At 50.6% G+C, this 13983-nt stretch overlaps 1 protein-coding gene across 3 annotated transcripts in view; it reads right to left on the bottom strand.

Annotated features, from left to right (window-relative positions):
* Positions 1–13983, bottom strand: part of SV2C (synaptic vesicle glycoprotein 2C) — a 385566-nt gene that overhangs the window by 279923 nt on the left and 91660 nt on the right. Inside the window, exon 1 of one of the 3 annotated variants that reach the window (XM_073584109.1) lies at positions 1333–1703. The exons of the other annotated variants lie outside the window; for them this stretch is intronic. The gene's annotated coding sequence lies outside the window, so the exon portion shown is untranslated. Of the gene's footprint in view, positions 1–1332; positions 1704–13983 lie in introns of those variants that run through there. 3 annotated transcript variants of the gene reach the window in all.

Genomic DNA, 13983 nt, shown 5'->3' with positions numbered 1-13983 from the left:
GTCTGACGAGTTTGAGGTTAATGCCATCGTGGGGCGCAAGTTTGTCCGTGGCAAAAAATTTTATTTGGTGGACTGGAAGGGTCATGGTCCCGAGGCTCGGACCTGGGAGCCGGTGGAAAACATTCACGCACCACTCCTGATCGCGGCTTTTGAGCGCAGTGAGGGGGCCCTAGGAGGGGGGGTAATGTTAGGCGTCGGATTCCTGGCACTGCACAGCGGGAATCCAGAGCCAGACATCCTGCGGTCTCCCATTCCTCTCCGACCGCTCGGACTCCTGCTCAGCAATCACGGCTGGCCAGGCATCTCCCTCTGACTCGTTCTGTGAGCCTGGATGTTGCTGCCACCTCTGGTGCAGCAATGGTGACGCAACCTGCTTTGCAGGGAACTGCTCCTGAAGCTAAGTCCTCATGCCGTGCTACTAGGCATGCCCACAACTTGTCCTCTCAGTGGAGAGCAGGGGTCACATGTGCAGGTCCTATGTCGGATCTGATTGGTCCTTCCTATAGTACTGGAAGGTCCCGGAAGCGCATGGCTATAAAAAGCCCACATGGCGGCTCGACCATGCGCTAGTGTAGCATATTATGCTGTGTGTGTATGGTGATGGATGCATGGACTGGTGACTGACGCATTTGAAACCCCTTCCCTCGGTTATTACGAATGGTGACAGATTGTTGGGTAGTCAGCTCCAGGTTGTGGCCAGCTACACGCCACTGTGCCTCCTGCATGACACACTAGCGTCCGACGGTGCTCGGTCGTTCTGGCGCCGTCGCTCAGCAGCGATAGTTATTGCCGCGCTGCGGTTGCAGCGTTCTTGGCGTCTGCGGTTGCAGCGTCATTCGCTGGGCATCCTGTGAAGTAAACAGGGCCAGCGTCCTCATACAACTCTGTTGTTTTAGCGACTCTGTGTGTGAACAGAGCCGTACTTAGCATTCGGGTGACGTTAACCCGAGCGCAGTACCTCACCTTTCGGTGCATCCGCCATTACTCAACAGCGGTCTTGTCACCTACCGCACGGTGGACCCCGGGCGGCGAACGCACCTCCTATTATTTATATCTGGTGCGTTCCGCCGACCCTAACAGTCGAAGACATAAAGTTCCCTTCGGCCCCAGAATCCACGGTAACCTCTGCCTCCCAAGAGGACGCGCCACTATCTAAAGTGCCCCGGAATACCAGTTTAGGAGAAAAGGCTTGCATATTGGACTGACCACTGTCATGTCCGCCATGTTTGTCATGTCTGCCATGTCTGTTTTGTCTCAAGAACTCCTGGAGCGATGTGCATGTGCATCTTGTCTGCTGTCCTGCATGTTCGCTAGAGCAGTGTGCACACTCACCTCATGTCTGAGCTGCAGGATGCCTGCGTTTCTGCTCTGCCTTCTGTGATCTTCTCGTCTTCTCTAGAGTCCCTGATCATGTGTCCCTGCCTGGATCCTGCACTGTCTGGTTCTGCAATCATCTCGTCATGTCTGGAACGCTGATCATGTGACGTTTCCTAAAGATCCTGCACTGTCTGGTTCGGTAATCATCTCGTCATGTCTGGAACTCTGATCATGTGACCTGTCTAGGTTTCAGCACTGGATCTGCAGTCGTCTCGTCATGTCTGGAACTCTGATCATGTGACTGTGCTCTGTTATCCTGTGGATCTGAACCCGGAAGTGCTCCCCTGGTCCTGACCTGGAAGAGGAGGTGCTATGCCCTATATCAGGCCGCCCCTTCCTATGCTCTGGGCCTGAGTATTGTGTGGTGTCCCTGCATGGCTGATTGGTCTGTGGGGCGCTCCCTCTATTCTGTGCCCTTGCACTCTGCTCTGTCGTGCATCTCCGCACACGCTCCGTGCTCGTATTCCGTCTCTTGTCTTGTGCCATGTCTTGTGTTGTCCTTTGTGCCATGTTCTGTCCCTGCTCTGCTTTGCCTTGTAGTCCTTGTCTGCTTCTGTTCCGTGTCTCTGTCCCTGGCGTGCCTCTCTGCACGTGCAGGACTCTGCCTCGCCTGTCTCTGGCGTGCCTCTCTGCACGCGCAGGACTCTGCCTCGCCTGTCTCTGGCGTGCCTCTCTGCACGCGCAGGACTCTGCCTCGCCTGTCTCTGGCGTGCCTCTCTGCACACGCAGGACTCTGCCTTGCCTGTGTACCCTGTCCCTGGCGTGTCTCTACACGTGCAGGCCTCGCTCTGTCTAGTCCCAAGGTCCTTCCTTGGCCCGGCTCTGGGCTTCGGCCTACGCTCCGCTGCTAGACTGTCCCTGTCCCTGGCATGCTCTTTGCATGCGCAGGTCTCTGCCTTGTTCTTTGTATTGTCCCTGATGTTTCGTGCACCCTTGCACTTTTCGCACTAGGCTTTGCCGTACTGTCTGTACGTGTCTCTGTCCTGTGTCTTTGCCTAGCCCTGTCTTGTGGCTCCGTGCCTCCTTGCACGTGCCTGGTCGTCTGTGCCTGCCTGGTGTGCCTCAGCCGTGCCCCGTCCAGTGCTATAGTAGTCTGGCTGCGTGTCGTGGTGGCTCACCCCCTTGGTCTTGCCCCTGACACTCCCTGTATAGGGGGTGGATTCTCACAAGGTAAGCTCGCCCTCGGTGGGTGGGTGCCATGACCCAGAGGGTCCACTCAAAAAATGGGCTCAGCAGGAGCTGAGCCCATCACAACCACCACCTATGGCCACTGGATGAGGTCGTTTTTTCGAGCGCTGTGGACACTTGCTAGCCAAATGACCAAGCTGTCGGCATTGATAGCAACGTACGGAGCCTCGCATCGGACGTGGCTTAGGGCCGGTGCGAGACACCTCCATAGGTTTGGAGGATGAGAGCTCCTGTGTGGGATCACTTAGCGGCTCGGTGAAGGTGGGAGCCAAGTTAACCCTGCATCTGGACTGTGCACGTTCCAGCCCGCGCTCTGTAAACCGGAGGTCAATGTGAGTGGAGACGGCATTCAGTTCCTCCAAACTTGTGGGAACCTCCCTGGTAGCTAGAGCATCCTTGACGTGCTCAGCTAACCCACTCCAAAACACCGGGACTAATGCTTTGTCCGGCCACTCTAATTCGGAAGCCAATGTCCGGAACCGGACGGCATAATGGCTGACCGAGAGCGACCCCTGTGTTAGGGATAATAATTGGAGTGAGGTATCGTGCGTCCTCCGTGGCCCCAAAAAGACCTGCTTCAGGGCCACGAAGAACTGAGCAGCACCCTGAACCACGGGATCATCACGTTCCCACAATGGCGTAGCCCACTGTAATGCCCTGCCAGACAACAGAGAGACAATAAAGCCCACCTTAGCCCGCTCTGTAGGGAACCATGCGGCCAGTAACTCAAGCTGAATAGAGCACTGGCTCACGAATCCCCTACAGGTGGCGCTGTCACCTGAAAATTTGTTGGGGAGCGGGAAGCGAGAAATTGTCGGCGTGGGCAGAAGTGTGGGCACCCGTGAGACAGTCTCAGCGACTGTCTGAGCAGCAGCTAGTGCAGCATTCGCAGCTGAGTTGGCGCTCTCAATAGCCGCCAATCTGCTCTCCAGCTGCCGAATGTAGCGCTGCAGCTGCTGCACGTCCGCCATTACCAGCCAGACCCTGGCGCTAGTGTAAAGTTAGGGATGGTGGAATGCACCAAATATAAGTAATAGAAGGTGCGTTCGCCGCCCGGGGTCCACCGTGCGGTAGATGTAAAGACCGCTGCTGGATAATGGCAGACTCACCAGGAGGCGGAATACTGCGCTCGGGTTAGCGTCACCCGAGGTGCTAGGAGAGGCTCTGTTTAAGACACAGAGACACCCTAGAGTGAATTATGATAAGACGCTGGGCCTGTTCACTTCACAGGGCCAGCCGGCGTGTGGCGACGCAGCCGCGAACGCTAAGAGGTGCTGCAGGACGCAGCACGGCGGTAAACATGGCCGCTAACAGCGGTACCGGGAAACCGGACACCGCCGGGCGCTAGTAATAGGTGCGATAAACACAGTGGCGCATAGCTTGCCACTACCTGGCGCTGACTAATATAAACACTCTGTCACCATTCGTAATATCAAAGGGTAGGGTTTTCCAATAAGTCAGTCACCAGACACATGCATCCGTCACCATTCATACATAGCAGATAATAGACTACACTAGCGCATGGCCGAGCCGCCATGCGGGCTTTTTATAGCCATGCGCTTCCGGGACCTTCCAGTACTCAGGGACGGACCAATCAGATCCGACACAGGGATCCACTGAGAGGCCATCTTGCGGGCATGCCCAGTAGCACGGCGAGAGGACTTAGCCTCAGGAGCGGTTCCCTGCAAAGCAGGTTGCGCTACCATTGCTGCACCAGAGGTAGCAGCAACATCCAGACTGACAGAGCGAGTCTGAGCAGCATGCCTGGATCGCTGGGATTGCCGAGCAGGTCCCTGAGTGGTCAGAGGGGAATGGGAGACCGCTGGATGTACAGCTCTGGATTCCTGCTGTGCAGTGTCAGGAATCCATCGCCTAACAATCGGGTTACTAAGTGGCGCGCATCACTTAGTTACCTGATGTGTACCTTAGAAACCTGGGAGCTGCCAGCAGGTTTTTAAGGTACACGTCGGGTAACTAAGTGACGCACGCTGCTTAGTAACCTGATATTGACCTTAGATACCAGCTCCCAGTGCCTGCTGGGAGCCTCGCTAATTGTTGACTCCCGCTGCCACACGCAGTGATGCTAGCGGAAGAGCAACGATCAAAAAATGGCCCAGGATGATAGTGCAAGATCGCTGTGTGTGACGTGGCCTATATATATATATATATATATATATATATATATATATATACACTGTGTTAGGAAATTAGCATTTGTGATAAATGTTATCATTGAACAATTACAGTGCTGTATATCAATCCAAAATGTTAATAAACCTGAATATCTCAGAAAGTGAAGTTTTGTCTTTTTTAGGAGAATATATTTGTGTGCAGAATTATTGGACAACTATAGCCAGTGAGTAATTCTACTAAATAGAGGCGATGTAATCATCGCCTGTATGTAGCAGAGCCGATCGGATTATGGCAGGTTCTAGTCTCCCATGGAGACTATTGAAGCATGACAAAAGTAAAAATATAAAAAAAAATAAAAAATACATAACTTCAAATCACCCCCCTTTTGCCCCATTCAAAATAAAACAACTAAAAAAAAAAATCAAACCTACACATATTTGGCATTGCCGCATTCAGAATCGCTCACTCTATCAATAAAACAAAGGATTAATCTGATCGCTAAACCACGTAGAGAGAAAAAAAGTCAAAACGCCAGAATTACGTTTGTTTGGTTGCCGCGACATTGCATTAAAATGCAATAACGGGCGATCAAAAGAACGTATCTGCACCAAAATGGTATCATTAAAAACATCAGCCTGGCACGCAAAAAATAAGCCCTCACCCAATCCGAGATCACGAAAAATGGATTCGCTACGGGTATCGGAAAATGGTGTATTTTTTTTTTTTTAACAAAGTTTGGAATTTTTTTTCACCACTTAGATAAAATGAATCTAGACATGTTTGGTGTCTATGAACTTGCAATGACCCGGAGAATCATAACAGCAGGTCAGTTTTAGCATTTAATGAACCTAGTAAAATAGCCAAACAAAAAAATAGTGTGGGATTGCACTTTTTTTGCAATTTAACCGCACTTGGAATTTTTTTCCCGTTTTCTACTACATGACCTGGTAAAACCAATGGTGTCATTCAAAAGTACAACTCGTCCCGCAAAAAAATAAGCCCTCATATGGCCATATTGATGGAAAAATAAAAAAGTTATGGCTCTGGGAAGAAGGGGGAGCTAAAAAAGAAAACGCTAAAACAAAAATACCTCCAGGGGTTAAGGAGTTAAAGTATTAAAAGTTAAGTTTTATTCTCAGTAGGATATTTTATACTGTAGTTTACTTAGCAAAATCCTGATGACAGGTTCGCTTTCAGCACTAACTTACAGGATTGTGATAACAGATGACATCTATGAAAACCTTTTTTTCTTTAAGGGAAACTGTCACCTATTTTTTCATATATAAGCTGCAGCCACCACCACCAGGGGCTTATCTACAGCATGCTGTAATGCTGCAGCTAAGCCCCTGATGTAACCTGAAAGAGAAGAAAAACGAGTTATATTACACTCACCCGGGGGGCGGTCCGGTGGGTGTCGTGGTCCGGGTCTGACGCCTCCCATCTTCTAGCGATGACATCCTCCTCCTTGCTGCCTGTCGCGGCTCCTGCGCAGGAGTACTTTATCTGCCCTGTTGAGGGCAGAGTAAAGTACTGCAGGCACTGGGCCTCTCTGACCTTTCCCGGCACCTGCGCATGCGTAAGGAGCCGCGACAGGCAGCAAAGAGGAGGACGGCATCGCTAGAAGATGGGAGGCGCCGGACCCGGACCGCGACACCCATCGGACCGGACCCCGGGTGAGTATAATCTAAATTGTTTTTCTTCTCTTTCAGGTTACATCAGGGGCTTATCTACAGCATTACAGAATGCTGTAGATAAGCCCCTAATGGTGGTGGCTGCAGCTTATATAGGAAAAAATAGGTGACAGATTCCCTTTCATTTTTTTTTTTAAGCTCCTCATCATATTACTGCATCTCATGAAGAAATGAAAGTGCATGGTAACTCACAATGTGAAAAACAAGCTGTGCTCACTTGGTCTAATAGAGGAAACATTATAACAATATATGATAATACTAAAAAAATCATTCAAATTGAGCTGAAAAAGCCATGATTAATAATACACTATTTGAAAAATGAATAGAAAATTTTAAATAGAATTATTGAAACAATCCAGTACATCCACTTTTTAGTGGATTTCTAATAATTTATTTTGACAGTTCAAAAACTCACATCCTACACTGATTAAGCAAAAAGACACGTGAATTCTACAGGGAAAGTCACATTGATTTATAGGGCTCTTTGACCCAATCTTTCCAAACACATATAGTATCTCTTTTAATGAAATAGCTTTGCAAAGAGATGACTTGACTCAGTAAAATTGCATTTTCCCAGCAAGAGACCAGAAAACATGAAATAATGGGGACCCTAAGCAATACTGAACCATTTGTGAAAAATGACCGCACAGCTCAAATCTGAGTTTTAAACAGGATCATTTATTATATGCTGAAATAAAACATTTTTCTTGCTATTTTCTTCTAATATGTATTCTATGTGAATAAATTTGTACTTTGCATGCAGTGAATATCAAGATATGTGTATGTCAGATTATTCTGCTAAACTGCATGTGCTATACACTTACGGAAATTGGATTATTACAATGGATGTGACAGTAATGGAATACATGATTAAAATATGACACACTTTTTAAATCAGGATTTTGTTATTACATTTTTTACAATATTTTTTTTCAAATATTGCAGTTCTATCACTGGGCACGAGAACAGTCAAAGATAATCTTACAATTTCTGTTTTTGTTTGCCAGCGTTAGGCTGGGGTCACAATTGCGAGTGCAATGCGAGAAACTCACGCGAGTCTCTCGCCTCAATACCCGGCACTGCCACCAGCACTCGGACCGGAGCATTCAGCTGCATAGAAATACATGAAATACATGCAGTCGCACACTCCGTGCCGGGTATTGAGGCGAGAAACTCACGCGAGTCTCTCGCCTCAATACCCGGCACTGCCGCCAGCACTCGGACCGGAGCATTCAGCTGCATAGAAATACATGAAATACATGCAGTCGCACACTCCGTGCCGGGTATTGAGGCGAGAAACTCACGCGAGTCTCTCGCCTCAATACCCGGCACTGCCGCCAGCACTCGGACCGGAGCATTCAGCTGCATAGAAATACATGAAATACATGCAGTCGCACACTCCGTGCCGGGTATTGAGGCGACAAACTCACGCGAGTCTCTCGCCTCAATACCCGGCACTGCCGCCAGCACTCGGACCTGAGCATTCAGCTGCATAGAAATACATGAAATACATGCAGTCGCACACTCCGTGCCGGGTATTGAGGCGAGAAACTCACGCGAGTCTCTCGCCTCAATACCCGGCACTGCCGCCAGCACTCGGACCGGAGCATTCAGCTGCATAGAAATACATGAAATACATGCAGTCGCACACTCCGTGCCGGGTATTGAGGCGACAAACTCACGCGAGTCTCTCGCCTCAATACCTGGCACTGCCGCCAGCACTCGGACCGGAGGATTCAGCTGCATAGAAATACATGAAATACATGCAGTCGCACACTCCGTGCCGGGTATTGAGGCGACAAACTCACGCGAGTCTCTCGCCTCAATACCCGGCACTGCCGCCAGCACTCGGACCTGAGCATTCAGCTGCATAGAAATACATGAAATACATGCAGTCGCACACTCCGTGCCGGGTATTGAGGCGAGAAACTCACGCGAGTCTCTCGCCTCAATACCCGGCACTGCCGCCAGCACTCGGACCGGAGCATTCAGCTGCATAGAAATACATGAAATACATGCAGTCGCACACTCCGTGCCGGGTATTGAGGCGACAAACTCACGCGAGTCTCTCGCCTCAATACCTGGCACTGCCGCCAGCACTCGGACCTGAGCATTCAGCTGCATAGAAATACATGAAATACATGCAGTCGCACACTCCGTGCCGGGTATTGAGGCGAGAAACTCACGCGAGTCTCTCGCCTCAATACCCGGCACTGCCGCCAGCACTCGGACCTGAGCATTCAGCTGCATAGAAATACTTGAAATACATGCAGTCGCACACTCCGTGCCGGGTATTGAGGCGACAAACTCACGCGAGTCTCTCGCCTCAATACCCGGCACTGCCGCCAGCACTCGGACCGGAGCATTCAGCTGCATAGAAATACATGAAATACATGCAGTCGCACACTCCGTGCCGGGTATTGAGGCGACAAACTCACGCGAGTCTCTCGCCTCAATACCCGGCACTGCCGCCAGCACTCGGACCGGAGCATTCAGCTGCATAGAAATACATGAAATACATGCAGTCGCACACTCCGTGCCGGGTATTGAGGCGACAAACTCACGCGAGTCTCTCGCCTCAATACCTGGCACTGCCGCCAGCACTCGGACCTGAGCATTCAGCTGCATAGAAATACATGAAATACATGCAGTCGCACACTCCGTGCCGGGTATTGAGGCGAGAAACTCACGCGAGTCTCTCGCCTCAATACCCGGCACTGCCGCCAGCACTCGGACCTGAGCATTCAGCTGCATAGAAATACTTGAAATACATGCAGTCGCACACTCCGTGCCGGGTATTGAGGCGACAAACTCACGCGAGTCTCTCGCCTCAATACCCGGCACTGCCGCCAGCACTCGGACCGGAGCATTCAGCTGCATAGAAATACATGAAATACATGCAGTCGCACACTCCGTGCCGGGTATTGAGGCGACAAACTCACGCGAGTCTCTCGCCTCAATACCCGGCACTGCCGCCAGCACTCGGACCGGAGCATTCAGCTGCATAGAAATACATGAAATACATGCAGTCGCACACTCCGTGCCGGGTATTGAGGCGACAAACTCACGCGAGTCTCTCGCCTCAATACCCGGCACTGCCGCCAGCACTCGGACCGGAGCATTCAGCTGCATAGAAATACATGAAATACATGCAGTCGCACACTCCGTGCCGGGTATTGAGGCGACAAACTCACGCGAGTCTCTCGCCTCAATACCCGGCACTGCCACCAGCACTCGGACCTGAGCATTCAGCTGCATAGAAATACATGAAATACATGCAGTCGCACACTCCGTGCCGGGTATTGAGGCGAGAAACTCACGCGAGTCTCTCGCCTCAATACCCGGCACTGCCGCCAGCACTCGGACCGGAGCATTCAGCTGCATAGAAATACATGAAATACATGCAGTCGCACACTCTGTGCCGGGTATTGAGGCGACAAACTCACGCGAGTCTCTCGCCTCAATACCCGGCACTGCCGCCAGCACTCGGACCGGAGCATTCAGCTGCATAGAAATACATGAAATACATGCAGTCGCACACTCCGTGCCGGGTATTGAGGCGAGAAACTCACGCGAGTCTCTCGCCTCAATACCCGGCACTGCCGCCAGCACTCGGACCGGAGCATTCAGCTGCATAGAAATACATGAAATACATGCAGTCGCACACTCCGTGCCGGGTATTGAGGCGACAAACTCACGCGAGTCTCTCGCCTCAATACCCGGCACTGCCGCCAGCACTCGGACCGGAGCATTCAGCTGCATAGAAATACATGAAATACATGCAGTCGCACACTCCGTGCCGGGTATTGAGGCGTGAAACTCGCGCGAGTTTCTCGCATTGCACTCACAAGTGTGACCCCGGCCTTATTGTGTAGACGGGAACCGACTAGCAAAATTATGTCAATCGAGGAGAGGAATAAAGACTGTTCTGTTGTACTATTTAAGGTCTAGCTAAGGCGAAAAAAGCTTGAATGGTTGTCTTTCAACTAACAGCTATTCTTCTTAACTCCTACATACACATATTCACTAGGTTGGAATCAAGTGCGTCTGTGTAATCCAAATGGAGAGAAAAAGCCACTTGCAGACTCCCTGGCTAGAAGGTAATCTGCTGTTGGTGAAAAGCCTCGGGCTTGTAGAAATCCATATTGCATGATCGTTGTTTCCCCTGAAAGCTGTCATAGGGAAAAGTCAGTATCGCTCCATACATATGAAATAGCTGTCCTTGCTAAAATGGGATAGTACGCCATTACTTTAATCATCTGAACACTCTTTTATTGCACCTCTCAGATAATATACAGTGGGAGAAATAAGTGTTTGATCCCTTGCTAATTTTGTAAGTTTGCACTCCATCATCAACTACAAAAAACATCTGACTGCTGTGCTTGCCAACAAGGGTGTTGCCACCAAGTATTAAGTCTTGTTTGCCAGAGGGATCAAATACTTATTTCTCACTGCAAAATGCAAATAACTGTATATAAATTATACAATGTGATTTTCTGGATTTTATTTTTGATATTCTATCTCTCAATGTTAAAATTAACCTACCCTTAAAATTATAGACTGTTCATATCTTTGTCAGTGGGGCAAACTTACAAAATCAGCAAGGGATCAAATAATAATTTCCCCCACTGTAAGTTGGATATGTGTGGAAAAAAATTTTTGCCGATCTTTTCGTGCACCCAAAAATATCATCTGTTGGCACTCATGGACATTAGCCTCATAACAAAACTAAGATGAGACCGTGAGATCTGCAAACAAAGATGTATGCAAATGTAGCAGAGTTTAGGGGGCTGTACAATTCATTTTCTAAGACATTACATTGTTTAAAGGTAGAGTTCTATTTCTAAGAAGTTCACCTTTCCTAATTCTCATTTTTAATTCTCATCATACAGATTCTTTAAAGGGAATCTGCAATCAGGATTTTGCTACCTCATCTGAGAGCAGCGTAATTTAGGGACAGAGATTCTGATTCCAATGATATATCACTTAGTTTACTGGGTGCAGCAGTTGTGCTACTATCATAATTTTTAGATGTAGCAGGTAGCAGAGCTCAGAAAGCTAACCCCAACCACACTACAGTTTTCTGTGTACATATTCTATTCACACTCAGCAGCGTATCACAGGAGAAGGCGTGGTGGGACCACAAATCACGTGGACTATGACCCTGGAGTGATAATCTCCTGGTGATAAATCATTCATTGTATGGAAACAACAGCAAACAGCCTAATTAGTGGCATATTACTGAAATCAGTGTCTCAGCTGCTACATTATGTTGCCATCAGATTACAGTGAAAACCTGTTGACAGTTTATCTTTAATAGATCCATGCTAACCAGTATTCTAAATGGTGCATTGTATGCAATATTGGAACCAACCATAAGATCTATGCTTTCCACAACAACATAAGAAAATAAATGGATATGCACTGAGCTGTATTGGATATTATATCTTTTGTCTTTATCCCAGCAAGAAAATACTGGTATGATGTTTACATTAATGTAGAAGGCCAAACATAATATATTTTGACTGAATCCTCCACAATCTTATTCCTATGATTAATAGTGAAACTAGGAGGGAACCTGACCGACATGAGCCATGGGTGCAGCCAGTGTAGGAGGAAGGGCCCCCTGCCGAAGTGTCCAGGCCAGAACCAAAGGGACCGTCATCTAGGTTCCTAGTGGTTCTGTTTCCGGGGAGCAGAGTTAGGGGACGGACCGCTGAGATTTCCTGGATGGTTGGGGCAGGAGCCTATATAAAAGGGGCGGAGGAGGCCAGTCAAAGTGAGTCAGCAGAACGGGAGAGAAGGAGCAGGAGACCAAGAGGGCGCCAGGGAGCCAGAGCCTCCAGCAGTAACCAGAGAGGAGGACAGCAACAGGAGGGAGACTCTCGGTGGACCGTAGGGAGACGGTGCCGAGTCAACTGACAGAGGACCACCGCTTCACTGCAGCCCGCGGCCTGCGGCCTGCCTGCAGTCACCCTCGACCATTGCCGCCTCACTCCAGCTCACAGCTGCGGCCTGCCCGCTGCCACCCATGGCCGTTGCCGCTCCACTCCAGTCCGCGGCTGCGGCTTGTCCATTACCGCCTGCAGCCGCCACCGCTCCGCTCCGGTCCGTGGTAGGGGCCGGGCTGTCACCTTCCGCTGGTCCGCTAGTGCAGCCTGGGGCTGCGCCAGTGGCCCACCAACCGCCACTCAGCACCGCTGCTGCCCACCCCTGTCCGGGGGCTGCAGCCTCCACTCTCCCACTCCCAGGCAGTTTCCCGCTGCCTCCGTTGGGGGACATCCCACCAGAGATCTCTTCTAGGGCCTGTTGTGCCCCTGCCTCGCCGGGTGTAGGAACGCCCGAAAACTTTGCCAGATCTTCTGCAGCTGGGCCCAGCGGCTGCGACGCCGAGGCACCATCGATCAGCACGCTGTTGGACGTCTGGATGGCTAGGCGGCTAAGTGACACATAGTAACTAAGGCCCCGTAGTCGGCCATACCACAGCCCTATAGTGACCGGCCTTTGCCGGGGTAGTCATGTTCTCCTAATAAGTGTTTGCTTGTATTTGGTCTCTGTGAGGACAATTGCTGTTATCGTGCTTGGTTGCTTAGCATCGCCCCACGAGAATCCATCTATAAAAGTTACTACCTAAAGTTCAATCCATCTCATCACTGCATCCCACGCACCTGCCATGACCACATTTGGCGTAGTCGGCAGGATGCAGTCTCCTAGCGTGGACAACGGTACCCCGGACCAGAGCGGGGCCGTAGACTCAGCAAATAACGAGGGACCCCGGTCCAGCATCTCTTTGGGGGCTATGCTAAGCAACCTGCCTAGGTTCTCCGGCACCAACACCATGCTGTGGAGCTGGACGGAGCAGATGCGAGGGCTCTTCCGAATGCATCCGATGACCCCTCACCTGGAAGCTGAGGTAACGTTCATAACCCCGGTGTTATGAGAGCGGGGAGCTGGGCCACTTCGCATGAGAGTATCCATGGTGTGGGAGATGCCCACCCTGGTGGCCATTAAACTAGAGGGCTCCGGGCTGGGGGGACGCCACTCGGAGCCAGAAGCCACGATATGGGGTGGTGGAAGTCCCGAAGATCTGGTCGCAAAGTGTCCAGTGGTATGGGCAGATGTCGAGGTCCGTGCTGTACGGTGCTGAGTGGACATGGGGTCGCAAGTAACGACCATGCCTGCAACTTACTTTCGGCAGCATTTTCCTGAGGCAGTAAGACCCCAGTGGGGGTCCATGATAAGACTGGTAGCCGCCAATCAACTACCGGTCCCCGTTGCCGGAGTGGTTTGGGTGCAGATGACGCTGTGTGGCAAATCCGTCGGCCGCCGGGGAGTGATCCTGACCCAAGGGGAAACCAATAACAAACACCCAGTCACCCTGGCTATGAATAAACTGCGGGAGTTACTCCTTAATGACCCCACGCAAGAGACCCTGAACCAGTGGGGTTCCTGCATGCCCCAAGGATGGGTCTTCCAGCAGTTGGTGCGGGAGGCGCGAGGTTTCCAGGATTGCCAGGAGGGCGAGGCACTGGGCAAAGTCATCGCGCCAGTGGCTCCCCCACTCGTACTGGCTCCCGGGCAGACAATGGTGGCC

This window comes from Dendrobates tinctorius, unplaced genomic scaffold, assembly GCF_039654945.1.
Source record: "Dendrobates tinctorius isolate UK_male_01 unplaced genomic scaffold, ASM3965494v1 ptg000083l, whole genome shotgun sequence".
NCBI classification, from domain to species: domain Eukaryota; kingdom Metazoa; phylum Chordata; class Amphibia; order Anura; family Dendrobatidae; genus Dendrobates; species Dendrobates tinctorius.
The sequence above is the reverse complement of the archived record's forward strand: the minus strand, read 5'-3'. Positions and strand labels throughout refer to the sequence as shown.